Genomic DNA, 15322 nt, shown 5'->3' with positions numbered 1-15322 from the left:
AACTCTGTTTATTCACGTTTGATATGTGTGTGTGTGTGTGTGTGTGTGTGTGTGTGTGTGTGTGTGTGTATGTGTCTATATACACTCTGACTTTTTGTATAATGGATGGTAACTCATAAACTCAGTTTCACCATTCAGTTCTGGGCTATGTAATGTAATGTGACAGTGTGACTACACCTTCACCTGATGGTGTTAGACATGATATGATGTGATGGCATATCCTGTCTAAATATTTCAGAAAAGTAATTATTTCGTACATAATTTTGGTTTGTGTGATCATCTCTAGCAGCAATATACAATTTTACAGTCCAGGGTAGTATCTGTGACAGACACTAAAAATTCGTCCAAGTTCTGCTTCGGTAGCTCCTGGAAGCCGATTTGCCTGTATCAGTGACCAGTAGACTGCCAGTTAGGGTGAAATGCTGAGCAAGTTGTGGAAAGTTCAGAAGCTGTCACCAGCATGGGGAAATGATCAAGCACCCAATCTGCAAGCGAAGCATAATGACAGCATTGAACCCGAGAGATACTATCATACTAGTGACAAAGCAGATTGTTGTAAGGAAGGCTATGTACAATGCAACAATATGTATTCAGGTACTGCACCATCATGAAAAAGCCTCAGAAAGATGAAGTAGCGGAAGTCTGTAGTCAGTAGGAGAGCTGACAGCGAGGGAAAACCAGGACGCATGATGACATTGCCATTCCCATCACCGAAGAGCGTTCGGGAAGTGCCAACAAAAATACCCCACCCTTCTTAACAAATGTCTCATTGCTGAGTGCTGATTGTCGACTGCCCAGTGCACCTTGCAGGTCTGTTGGAGACTTGACCTGTGTGAGCAGGGCGCTGTCCTTCATCTTCCTTCAAGAAGAGGAGGAGAGGCACTGCAACAATTCATCATGTTGCTGCGACAGACATCGATGCTGCCAGCTCCTGTCTCCTAAACAGGGGCTGAGATCTAACCCCTATGAGCCAGTGAGTACTTCAGGTGGACCTGGGCCAAGACTCCTGAGTGCAAATCCTTGACTTCGATGAGAGCACTTTCGAGATCAATACGTAGTGCTGCAGACCACCAGAGTCCATGGGTCGACGACCCCCCATGATGCAACAGCCATCAATCGATGCATTGCTGTGCTGGTGGTATTGCCAGTCGAACCCGTGCCAGCCTTCTGCTGCTGATGAGGCTCTGCTCTTCCAGCCCACCTGAGGCATGGCATTTTGGAAGACAATCATGTATTACTGCCTAGTAAATGTGTTATTGTCAATACTGTTTTCTTGGAACTTTTGAGTGTAGCTAGGTTCTTACTACTGCATCCTGCCCGGCTCTCTCCTGATGACTGTAGTAGTCTGGGTCTGGACTCCTATAATACTCTAGAGAGAGGGGGAAGTAACTATAGATGTGACACATTCACTATATTATTCGTCGTTTTATAGAATCATCTCAATTTAAAACTGTTAATTCTTCTTTCATAATAAAAACACCTATTCTCAAATGTGGCAGAATTAGCAGAATTGTAGATAGTTGCGTGGCAAGAACCAGTGAAGGCAGGGAGAACTGTATTTGTTACAAAAAAAGCATGAAGCTCAAATCTGGGATCAGAAAAGAAAAAACATAACAGATGATTCCCAAATAAAAATATATTAATCTATATACATTTGTTTATTTTATTTTTGTTTAATTGCAACAGAGAACTGAAATAATTAACAAAATTGTCTCTTGTGCATGTTGCCCATTGTCGTAAAAACTCTTTTGATAATTCTGATGGCTGTCCCCTTTTCAGAAGCAATGCAGTTTCCAATGGACAGAAGGAAATTACCAGAGGCAAAATGAGTGTCAGTAGTAGCTGGTTTATTATTGGAACAGAGTTAGTTCTGAAAAAATGAAACGATTACGTGAGCCAAGTTGAGTAACAGTACAAGAGGAATTTAAAAACCTCATATACCATCCACTCCTTCCACATCTTATGATTATGCGGATTCACTAACTAAAATTGCTGTTAATTGAATGACAAGTACCAATGCTCAAATAACATACAGGTAACTATTATTTTGTGATAAATATGACTGTGCTTATGTGGATAATACTAATAAATGAGAAGCACAACAGCTATATTCTATAGCTGAATAAGCATGTCCTTTTCCTTTTATTTTTTTTAAAGAAAAAGCGCTGACTTCGTTAATTAAAATAATAACCAGTCTCGAACGCAAAGATTCATTAAAAATTAATAATTACATGTCCAGATGGTAACAGGTTTCGATTTTAACTAAAATCATCTTCAGACCATGTGTGAACAGAGATGATAGCTCGCACATTGGTAAGCATTGGAGGTCACCACTGGTAACTACAATGGTGACCTGAGAATGAAGGTTGCAAGGCTGGTAGTATTGCACCAGCGCGTAAATCGCACACTCACAGTCTTTTAGATACTTGTGGAGCAGTACCTTAGGTGCAGAGTGTGGGAGAAGGGAAGGTACGTGGAGGTGGTTACGTGGCGCTTTACTCGTGAAACCAGGTTGGGCAGGTCAGAAGGCAAGTTGACAGCTGTTGGAAAAAAGTTAGTAGGGAAGAAGAGCTCTTCACCATAAAAAATTTCGGTGAGCGAAGCTCCAAGGTTGCATTTGCGGTCTGTACACACTCCCAGGGGTACCAATGTTAGTGCCTCTGTCCAGAGTCCACAGTAGCACACGAGGTGCAATGCCACTGCTCGACGAGCCTGTTGCTCTGTGGATTGTATGCTGTCGTTTGATGGGTGCCACCTAGGTTGCATAACTCGAGGGAAAGGGCTGATTCTAACAGCCGACCTTGGCTTGTCGTTATGAACGTGGGACAAGCGAAGCTCGAAATCCTCATATCAGTAATGGCTTCGACAGTGAATTTGGCCATAAAGTCCTTAAGAGGTATAGCTTCCACCCATTGAGTGATGCGGTTGGCTGATGACATAATGCACCGACAGCCATTAAAAGTGGGTAGTGCAAATTCTGAAAACGTCCTTTTGGGACTTCGGAGCGACTTAGGGATGGTTGAGCGTGGCGCGATACTTTGCTCATTTTGCACAGAACACACACACAAGTCCTGAGCTTACAATCCTCCTTAACATTAGACAATAAGAAATGCTCCATCACCGGGCGCGTAATCGGACATATGCTTGAGTGTGCTAATGTATGGAAATGGTGAAGGATGAGATAGCGAAAAGGTTGAGGTACAAGGGGGAGTGTCCGTTTTTGAGAAATGTCTACATTTGCATTTAAATCTACAGTGATACACCGCAACCCACATTTTGGCGGGTGGCGAAGAGTATCCCATACCACTACAAGTCCTTTCCTTCCCTATTCCACACGCAAACAAAACGAGGGAAAAACGACTGTCTATGTGCCTCCATATGATCCTTAATTTCTCATAAGTCATCTTCGTGGCTCTTATACGGAACGTATGTTGGAGGCAGCAGGATCGTTCTGCAGGTAGCTTCAAGTGCCGGTTCTCTAAATTTTCTCGATAGTGTTCCATGAAAAGAAAGTTGCCTTCACTCCAGGAATTCCCATTTGAGTTCCTGAACCATCTCCATGACACTTGCATGTTGTTCAGACCTACCAGTAACAAATCTAGCAGACCACCTCTAAATGTGTTTCGATTTCTTCCTTTAATCTAACCTCATGCATATACCAAACACTTCAGTAGTATTCAAGAATACGTCACACTAGTGTCCCATATGCAGTCTCCTTTACAGATGAACCACACTTTACTAAAAATCTCTCAATAAACCGAAGTCGACTATTCGTCTTTCCTACTAAAATCCTCTCATGCTCATCTGATTTCATATCGCTTTGTAGCGTCACGCCCAGTTATTGAAACGACGTTACTGTGTCAAGCAGGACACTACTAGTGTTGTATCCGAACATTACAGGTTTGTTTTTCGTACTAATCCTCATTAACTTACACTTTTCTACATTTAGAGATAGCTGCCATTCATCACACCAACTACAATTTTGTCTAAGTCATCTTGTATCCTCCTGCAGTCACTCAATTACAAAACTTTACTGTACGCCACAGCATCTGCAGCAAACAACCAAAGATTGCTGCCCACCCTGTCTGTCTGCCAAATCATTTTTGTATATAGAGAATAACAGCGGTCCTAGAATGAAATTTTCACTCTACAGCGGAGTGTGCGCTGATATGAAACTTCCTGGCAGATTAAAACTGTGTGCCGGACCGAGACTCGAACTCGGGATCTGTTGCCTTTCGCGGGCAAGTGCTCTACCAACTGAGCTACCCAAGCACGACTCACGCACCGTCCTCACAGCTCTAATTCCGCCAGTACCTCGTCTCCTACCTCCGTAGTGCGCTTGCCCGCGAAAGACAAAGGTCCCGAGTTCGAGTCTCGGTCCAGCACACAGTTTTAATCTGCCAGGAAGTTTCATTTAACAGTGGTCCTGTCACACTTCCCTGGGGCCCTCCTGACTATACACTTGTTTCTGATGAACATTTGCTGTCGAGGACAACATCCTGGGTTCCATAACTTAACAAGTTTGTGAGCCATTCACATATCTGTGAACCAATTCCATACGCTTGTAACTTCTTAAACAGCCTGTAATGGTGCACCATGTCAAACACTTTCCAGAAATCTAGAAATATTGAATCTATCTATTGCCCTTCATCTATAGTTCGCAGTAAATCAGGTGAGAAAAGAGCAAGCTGAGTTTTGCACAGGCAATGCTTTCCAAAATCATCCACATAACAGAGGATCAGATGCGTTGCACTCGAAATAGGCCGAAGTTAGATCTAGAGGTTCATTGAGGAGTCATGAAGAAGAGTCTGTAACTGTTAGTCTTGCTGTTGCACTTCTGTGAATTGATCATAGTCGAAGAAGGACGACATGGTATTGATGCACGAGAGGTACTGTGACGTTTTCCACACCTTTCACTTGACAAACGCTGGTGGTGAACTGTGCCGAAACTATTGTGGGCAGGTGTTATTGATCATATTTTGGATAGAGTCTGCAAGCAGTCAATGTCCAGTAAATAATTGGGGGTGGTGGGGGGCTCGATGTCTTGCCAGAAGTAGTGTGCTACTTGATAAACTGCTAGCTGCTCTTGAACATACGTTGACCATTTGCATTGTGTAGACAAGAGCTTGCCCAAAAAAAAAATGAAGTATCTCTTGAACATACCTCTTGTTGCACGGCAGTGCCAGTAATGGAGTTACTAACAACCGTTATTATGAGGCTCTGGGCGTCATGTACGGGTGTGAGCCATAGTAAAGGCTCAGATGAAACAGTTTTCAATGTGATCGAAAGTGTATTGCTTCTCTGATGTCCACGTGAGCTGATGAGGGTTCAAGTGAGTAGGTCGAAGAGAAGTAGCCACCAGACGATGCCGGTAGTAGAAATTAACCTTGTCTAAAAATTGATGTAGTTCATGATAGTCTTACAGCAGCAGGAGATGTTGAATGGTCTTTGTGTACTGTGGCACAGGATGGATGCCGCAGATGTTTACTACATGGCCAAGGAAAACGAATTCATTTTGTTGGAGCTGGCATTTTTCTTCGTTGATCACAACTCTGCTGTTAATCAATGAATCAAAAACTGGCTGAGATGCATGTTATGGGAGTCTTCGTCTTGTGAGAAAATAAGAATATCGTCAACATAAGCATAACGGAATGAAACTTGAATAGTATGCTGTAAATAAAGTGCTGCCAGGCTTGAAAGGTGTTCTTAAGTCCATGTGGCATAAACATAAATTCAAACAAGCCAAAAGTGGTGGAAATAGTCATTTTGTGGATACTGTCTGGGCACACAACGATTTGCAGGTATGCCTTTCTGCAGTCATTGACACTAAACACAAAGGTGTCCACCAGATAAGGAGTGAAGTCCTGAATGTTTGGTATGGGGTAACTGTCCTGTACAGTTTGGGCATTGAGAGTTCTTTGATCTACACACAACCTAACAGAGCCATCTTTTTTCAAATTAATTTGATGGGTGAAGCCCAGGAACTGTCAGAGGGCCACATGATACCAACCTGTAGGATTTAGCTGACTGATGATTTAGTGACCTTTAATAGATCTGGCAGCAGTCTAGGTGGTCTGTGATTTACTGAGGGGTGGGGGGGGGGGGGAGGGGGCTGGGAGTGGTGTTGATCTTGCGGACCATTCTGTTTATAATGGCACATGGCACAAACTGTTCTTGCAGGGAAACGAAGTCACAACAGGAGGAGGATGAACGAAAAATATAGAACTGGACTTTGTATCAGCAGATGGTTACAATGTTGTGGGTGTATCTGCAGATGGCGAAAGAGTTTCAAGGTCAGGTCAGTGCAGATAGAAGGTAGGTGCGTCGGAATCGGTTGGTGGTGGTCAAGACTGCTGGTGGAAATGGAGCCTTGCCATGTGGAATTCCTCTTCAACTTCGTAGATTCTCCACTGGATGGCATAATTTTCATGTTCCAGATGGATGTTCTTTATGTGCAACTCGAAATATAGCTGCAGCACCAATTGAATGCGACTGATAGTGTGAAGGCAGTCCTGAAGGTATGGTGACCATTGGGCCTCTGGATAAGCAGCACATGCTGTTGTGTGAAGTGGGCGACTCTTCTGTGCCAGGCTGCCAATGGAACGTGGCTGAAGACACTTGAGACAGACCAGTAATACCAGCATGACTCAAAATACCACCACACAGCTAAGGAACCAAGAAGAATTTTTTAAGGAAATCTGCGGCACGTACTGGCACGCTAACATCCACAACAATGAATGCCCAATCAAAAACATCATCAGAACCCAGGTCCAGCATGCACGCCTGAGATCCATAGACTTGGATTATCAAATTATTTACCGTGAGAAGCTGGATGGTTGAGCAGGCAGGCATTATCAATGCCAAAATGGTAACTTCTGTGCCGAAGCCGACAAGGAAGTGTTGCCCACTGATATAGATAAAAATGAAAATCCTGTGGTTGTGATGACAATGGGGCAGGAAAGAGCCTGCATTATCATTCCACGTGTCTAGTTGGCTTAGATATACTGCATCGTTTGGCGCATCTCCTGTGGACTGTGCATCAAGTATGGACTGTCGCTCTGTCCATGAAAGTTGTGAGTAGTATCACTGAATTTTATGTCATACCAGCAGAAGTGGTTCTGCACAGGTGTAAGTGAAGTGCAATTGGTGTGTTTGTGGATGCTGTGATTGTGCACAGGTCGTCACTTAGGCTGGTAGCAGTGATGTCACAGTTGGCGGAGGTCAGATGGAACTGGCTTGGCTCGTGGTAGTGGGAAGCTAGTTGTGCACCCATTGCAGTTGTAAATCATACCTGATGCTACTGTCGTCTACATAGTTAATACATGTTCCATGTTGAATGATGGCAAATATTCTATCTGCAATTTTGAGGCGTGCATCTAGTGGTTCCAGCTCTTGGGCAATCATGGCCAGTGGAACGTGCAGGGAAGTGTTGACGACTCATGATGTCCATAGTGTGTTGTCAGGCATGAGGTGCAAATCTATTTGAGTGCATAACTGATGCCATAGTTGCGATGGAGTCCTGTCCTTTAAATCTTCATTATAGATGGCACTGTGTAACTGTTCTTTTGGTGAGCAGGAGAGGCAGTAGAGGAGAGCTGTTGTAGCAGCCTCGTAATTGTTGTTCAAGGGTGAGGCGAGGATGATATTGCTGATCGTACTTGCCAGTTCACCCAACTGACTAAACAGTGTGATGCTTTTGTGCTTTCACTGATGATGCCACTTGAAACAAAGTTGCTTTCCATGATGACAAATCACAGGCTTGGTTGATCTGGCCATAAAATTGACTGTTTAAGGTGAGTCCCCAGTAGGTTACTACAGTGACATCCATAGATGAAGAACAGCCATGCAGTTTGGCTCCACATGTGGCAAGACATGATGCACAGTAGGAAAGTCAAAAGACAGTGCATCCAGCTGCATGAGCCTGGAGTGAATGACTTCACACACAGTGCATCCAGCTGCATGAGCCTGGAGTGAATGACTTCACACATGGTGTGGATGACACCTCGGGCAAAGGTAACGAATGCATATCTGACTGGTCAGATTGGTGTAACTCGAAAGTAGTCCAGTTTATGAGCAGAGCAGAGTCCAATCTGAAATAACAAAGTAAGACGTTCGATGCACTCCATTGTTCAGCACCTTGGTCACTGTCGGAGCACTGTCATGAAGATTGCCACTATCGCTTTTGATAACATGGAGGATGTTATCAATAACACTGTATGTTGTTGCACGAGGACTGCTGTTTGCTTGTGTGAAATGTGCAGCACAATGGGGTCATGACAGCAGCATTGTAGCTGTGCAGTAAAAGTAGTTGCCCAGAAATGAATGTGAACACGATCGTCATAGATCACCAATGTAGTGCTCTACATATGGAATGTACAATAACACAATCTGTATCTGTACAAGCGCACACGTTATGCAATGAAGTTGGTACAACCACAGTCTAACACAACAGTCGCGACCCTGACTACTGTAAAAGTTGTTACCGTTTGATAGCTGGAGCGACACTAGCGCTCCAAGAGGCGAGAAAGGAGAACGTCAGATGCGTCGTAAGCATAATGTTTGTTTTGCGTCCCTTTCCTACATGATTTACGAAAGATTTGAAATATTTTTTTGCTTCAAAGAGTTTATGTAATATCAGAGAACATAGAAGTTTAAAAAACGATTCTAAAATAAGCACAAGTAGGGATAAAATTCATGAATCCAGTGGAAACCTACAACACTTTTGTGAAGAAACACTTGTGACACTGGATAGAATTGCAGCTTACCACGTTGATATCAAAAGCATATAGACACACATTTTCACACTTAATAAGCACAGAAATGTACCTCTATGTGCAAAAGGAATCAACGCCCCATCTGTCTTTCCATAGGTCTACTGTGTTTCAGTCTTTGTCGCCTGTTGCCCCAAGTACGACCTTCATCTTTATATTATTCAAAGTGGGACAAGCTATGGCCAAATAGTGGGAGAAATATACTGTGAGTGTAAAGTCCAAGTCCTCAAAGCCAATAATGCTGTCAGAAGTACTGTCAATGTTAATTTTCCATTAGATACATTTCATCTGATGACATATTCACTAGTTTATCAGTATTGGAGAAATGCTGTACCTTCTGCTTTAAAAGGTTGAATACACTATCAATTACCCCACGTTTTATTTGCATGCCTTCCACATACCTCTGTAATGTATGCACTTATGGAAGCATAAAACTTTTGACAAATCCTATATGCCTGAGTGCTGTCATATAATAAATTTAGAGCAAACAGCTTGTTTTCGTCTTTCCATCTTGCAGTACATTTCTCTTTCAGTGGCATGCTAATCCGACTTAACAACTCAAGGGCATCTTTTTTTAAATATCGGCATCTTATATACTTTAAAATTTGTTTGTCCTTCTCCACTTGATCCTTCTGATACAGTTTCTTTTGCTGTCTGTACTTAAAATGACAGGCACATTCCTTGTCATGTAATAGTTTTGCGTGAAGACTAGCGATTGCAAATTCTGACACTTCACAAGCTTTTCAAAACACGAATAACTGCACTTAAACTAGCCACTTCACCATCATAAAAGGTCTCTGTTGACGATCCAGATGAATTTGGGACTAATATATGAAGAGTTGAACTGGCTGCTTCTGTGCCATAGGATTGTTTTACAGCTTTAGACGGTTTGTCGAAACTTTGTAGCAGTTTCCTTTTCATCGTCAGTTTAGGTGGCTTTTTTGGGATGTCAAACAGTGTGGGTTCTGCATTCCACACACGTTTATTATTGTCAGCATTCGTGAACTGGTTTGGTTCAAAGTGTATTGAACAAAACTTAACATTATTGTAAACAGGTCTTTTTTCATAAGATCTTCTCGTCTGCTATTCACGGACCATTTTCTGCTTGTAAAACGAAACATTAATCATTAATACACATGTGGTTGGCATGTGAATCTTGACGATATAGTTTAGTAACATGATGGTGTATACCTCTTAGGGTCCTTAGGAAACCTAAAAGAGACAGATGGGTCTTCTTCTTGTATTTGTGCTACAGACACTCCTGTCTGTAAAAAAACCATTGTAGAAACCAAAATAAACAACTACTACTCGCTTTCGCTGAAACGATGGCGCCGAACTCAACAGTTTTACTTACTGGATGCTTGGCGCGCTGCTGGCGCAGTAGGCAACAGAATAGAGGCGAAGTGTCGTGAACATTATGTTAGACCGTGGTACAACATATTTGCCATAGTTGAAGTCCTTAAGGGAATTGTCTGCCAGAGATCTCTCACGTGTGATCTCAGTCGACAGCCAGCGATATTGTTTATTGTCACGTAGTACCCGCAAACATATAAATGCCGCGTCCACACGCTTGCCAAATCTTGAAAAGCCATCACAAATTCAAACTTGTGGACAGGGCGTTTGGCTTGACGTGCGTAGGCTTGTTAGCGCTTGTGGCCGATCCGGTGGAGTGTCGGTTTTTTGGTACAAATCAAAGGAGGTTTGCAGCGAGCGCTTGCAACGCGTTCACACGTTTGTTGTGGAATTAGTATTGTTTGTGCACTGGCGGCGGACAGAAGTGCGTTCCTCTTTGTATAGAAGTAGGCTACAGCACAGAATATGAATACCGGTAACTGGTCCAATGAGGAAATATTACAATTCATCGAATATTATCAAGCAGAACCCTGCATTTGGGACCCGAGGAATAAAGACCATAAAGATAAAAAAAAAAAGTGGCTGATGCCTGGAGTCATCTCAGTGAAGTTTTAAATAAACCAGTCAAGGAGATTAAAAACTGTGGTGAGCGTACTGTAAGACCTTCTAGACACACACCATCAGATTATTTTACTTTTAACTCTAATGAAGTAGGCATGTCTAGTGGTCTTATCGTGGCGTGTTTATCTTCTGCCGTTAGGTCAGACGATGGAAATGCCACTTGCACACTGAGAGTAGCAGATTGACGGTGACCAACTTTAAACAGAACTTGATTTATTTTCACACACATTTATTAAAATAATACCAAGTATAAAAATTACTTAACTTTGTTCTGGATGCTATTTACAATTGACAAAATGAAGTTCCTTTGGTATTGGTATGTTAATCTTATTCTCACATATATCTCTGATACTGGACAAAAGTGTTTATACATTTATCGTCATGGCTATATACAGGAATATGGTAATCTTATTGGGCGCAGACTGAAACTTGACTATAGACTGGTACAGACAAATGTAGTACTCGTACAGACTGTTGCAGACAAATGCAGAATGGTGCAGACAAATGCAGACTGACCAATCGGAGGTCTGTACATTTGTTATAATACCTTACGCGTTCATGTATCACTGTGCGAGTGTGATCAGCGAGGAGAAAAGGTTCTATGTTAGCAGCAATCTCATTGGCTGCGTTACATATTAATACTGCGGATCGGTGGAAGCAGAATTTGGTCCGTCTCTGTGGCAGCGCCATCTCGTAGTGCGGAGACGGACGAGCGCTGCGCCTGCTCTGTTGTGCTTAGTGGGGCGCGCTCTAGTGGGAAAGTTGTGTATGCGCTGACTACGCAGAACTCTGTACACAACAAAAACAAAATAGGAAATTCTTATGGTCACATTTTGTAAACATTTAAAGAAGAAACAAGATTCTATTCGTTCTGGCTCAGGTACAAATTTATTTATTTATTAATATTTACTGGATATATGCAATAAACTTGATAAATAGATGATTGGAACAAAGTGTCTATTTTTCAAAGTTCTATATTTATTTTTACTAAAATAGTTGTGTTACTAACAAAATAAGTATGTATATGATGTAAATAATAAGTAATAATAATTTTCCCCCAGGAGTCGAAGATATTAACAAACCAGTTTGGTTTGCATACCAGCTTATGGAATCATTTCTTCTGCCAAAATATACCAACAAGATTGGTTTGAACTCAGGTACGGTAAGCAAAAACACTTCAGTATTTTCGAATCTATCAATTTTGATTTTTACACTTTCTATAATATTAAGTACATGCTCTAAAATTAAGAAGTCGGAACTCCTCATGAAGCATTCGTACTCCTACAAAAGTATGAAGTAAATTCGTCCCTAACCTTGACGGCATTTAGTGGTGATCTTCAAAGTACTGGCAGCAAATTTTGTATTGCATTATTTTCTTTTATATTCCGCCACGCACCAGATGTTGTCAGATTCCCATTACTATCCCATACATCCAAAGTTCCAGGGGGAATACATCTTTCTGCAGAAGATCTACTTTTTCTGAGTAAGTTATGTAGTAGCACACAGGTCATAATAATTTCTTTCAAAGTTTCGAGATCTAAATTAATAGGTCTTCGAAAAATTCTCAACACTGAAGTTAAAATGCCAAAAGTATTCTCCACTACAACCCAGGTTCTAGACAACTGTTCGATAAATATTCTTTTTGGCAATCTAGGGTAAGGCTTCATAACATGCGTACTGAGCGGAAAGGCACCATCTGGTAAAATACGTACGGCACATTTATGTTATTATTCGATCCAGGAAGTGGGCATGATGTGGGGAAGTTCATTTCGTTTCTGCAGATTCTTTGCCATAATAATGAATTGTTAAAAACACCACCGTCGCTAATCCTCCCTTGACATCCTATGTCAACAAATATAAAGTTATAATTGCTATCGACTAATGCCAAAAGCACTATACTGAAAGTTTTCTTGTAGTTGAAATATTCAGTTCCACTATGAGGCGGACACTCAATAACTATATGTTTGCCATCCAACGATCCCACACAATGTGGGAATTTACTGCTGTATCCCCTTTCTAAATTAATCCAATCTTCCGCTGTAGAGGGCATCTGAACAGATAATGTTAAAATAATAATTAAAATCTGAAATAATTTTTTTGTACTGTAGAATTATTAACAAAATCTAATTTTTGCAGCAATCAAGATCATCAGAAACAGCTGGCAAAGCAATGGTGGATGAATCCGAAAAGATAGAAAATTATAACAGCGTGGTGGGTTCCTCAACTCCTGCGTCTACCGTTTCTTCACTATCTACAAGTAAATCTAAGGAGAAATCTCGTTGTCGCACTGCTTGGAATATAGTGGAACAGCAAATGGCCACAGCATTCAGTCAATTAACGAATGTACTTAGTCAACGTCCATCATGAGCAAATGCAGAAGTTGATGAATGTGATCTGTATGCTAAGGTATTAGCCAAAAAGATGCGGGAACTTCCTCAGGACGCCAGGAAATTAATGATGTGTGAAATAGATGGTTTATTTATCAAAAGAATTAAACAGAGGTCATTTTCGTTGAAACACCATCCCCTCATAATTCATTTCAATATTCTAGACCATCATCAGTGTCAAGTGGATATATAATAGTACCAAACCACTCATGACGTGTTCTAACGTCTTTTTCTGAACCTTCTACTCCAGATCGTGACCCCTTCACTACCAATCCCATCTCCAATTCTGAAAGATCCTCCACTCCATTACCACCACCATCTCCTCGAAATAGAGATGATAACACAACTATTTACTCAACTGAATCCAACCCTTCAAAGCTCACCTCTACAATTACAGTAATACCGGTACCGGTATCTGATGAAATAACCGTGCCTCAGAGACAAAACATTGTTAACGAAGCATTCCAGATAGCTTACGAAGATTTTGAGCTATATGATACTAGTGCATAAGTAATAACAATTGTACAGAATGTTGATTACTATTTTTGTGCACCTAGCTCTTCAAACTAGTAAAAAATATTTTAAAAATATCAAACATTTTTCACATTACCTTTATTTCATCTTTCAGAACGTTGTTAATAGCTCTGCAGACTTCAGGTATAAGTTCTGATATTGCCTGGGTGGTTACTTTAAACAAATAGTGTAGACTTTTGTAACTGTCTCCAGATGCTAAATATCTTAGTGTTATTGTCAGACGATATTTAGCTGGTATAGCCACAGTCTAACATAATAGTCGCGACACTCACTGCTGTAAAAGTTGTTACCGTTTGACAGATGGAGCGACACTGGCGCTCCAAGCGGCGAGTAAGGTGAACATCAGACGCGTCGTAAGCATAATGTTTGTTTTGCATCCATTTTCTACGTAATTTACGAAAAATTTGAGTTTTTTTCTTGCCTCCAAGGGTTTGTGTAGTGTCAGAAGGTGTATATGTTTCTAAAAATGATTCTATAATAAGCGCAAGTATGGACAAAAACCACGAATCGAGTGGCAAGCTACAACACATTCGTGAAGCAACACTTGTGACGTTGTATAGAATTGCAGCTTACCTCGTCGATATGAAAAGAATATAAACACACAGATTCACACGTAAGAAGCACAGACATGTACCTCTACATGCAAAAGCGATCGACAGCTCATTTATCGTTCTGTAGGCCTACTGTGTTTGTCATTGTCGCCTGTTGCCACAAGTACGACCTTCATCTTTATATTATTCTAAGTGGGACAAGCAACTGCCAAATAGTGGGTGAAATATGGGGTCAACAGAAACCTCCGATCTTACTCGTCTGCTTTGACCCGTGACATACAGCAAAAAGGGATGTTTTTGTCGAAATATGGCTAAACTTTTCGATGTAGATAACACTACAAGACAACTCAAATAAGTCTGTCCATCCACTATAACGTTACTTGTTGCCCATAAATTAATGCAATTAGAGCGGGTACCACCAGAATATTACGGTGAAACTTCTAAACATGCTGTGGTTAACTATTAGAAACAGTAACGGGCCAGAAATGCGATATTTTTGTCGCTATTTCAAAGTAAACAGTCAAAGCCTCAAAAACCAGTACACTGTGAACGAGAATTTATTTGAAATATGTGTTACAAGTAGTTAACACAAGCATAGTAATTCAATAACAAAGTCGAAGCGTTCTTGGGTGGGGTAATTTCACAAATTTTCGTAAGTAGCTGTATGCCTTGGCAGAATAAAAGTGTAGAGTCAGGGCAAATTTCCTTATTTGCTGAGAATAATAGCATACTTTAGCACTGCACTGAAGTTCCAATAGCTCCTACAACAAACCAACTACATGTTCACTGTTTAACATATCAGAAACTGAACTACATAGCCTTCTTCTCAAACCAGCAACTAAAGTCTGTAACTGCACTATTCTTCTTTTGTGTCATACACTAAGTTGCTTCATTTGCTTTATCCGCTTCTTTAGTCGCACATTCTCTGCTTGTACTCTGTTATATTGTGTTTTCAACTTCTTAGGGCTTGGTAGACAGTAATTGTGGTCAACAGAAACAGATGTGGGTCCGACAGGCACTGAAAGAATGTAGTTACATCACAAGTTTATAACTGAGCTACACCATAAGATTATAATAGAAAGTATGTAATTCAAAGTAATAAGAA

This window comes from Schistocerca serialis, chromosome 2 (genome assembly GCF_023864345.2).
Source record: "Schistocerca serialis cubense isolate TAMUIC-IGC-003099 chromosome 2, iqSchSeri2.2, whole genome shotgun sequence".
Taxonomy (NCBI): Eukaryota; Metazoa; Arthropoda; class Insecta; order Orthoptera; family Acrididae; genus Schistocerca; species Schistocerca serialis.
Note: the sequence above shows the minus strand (reverse complement) of the source record.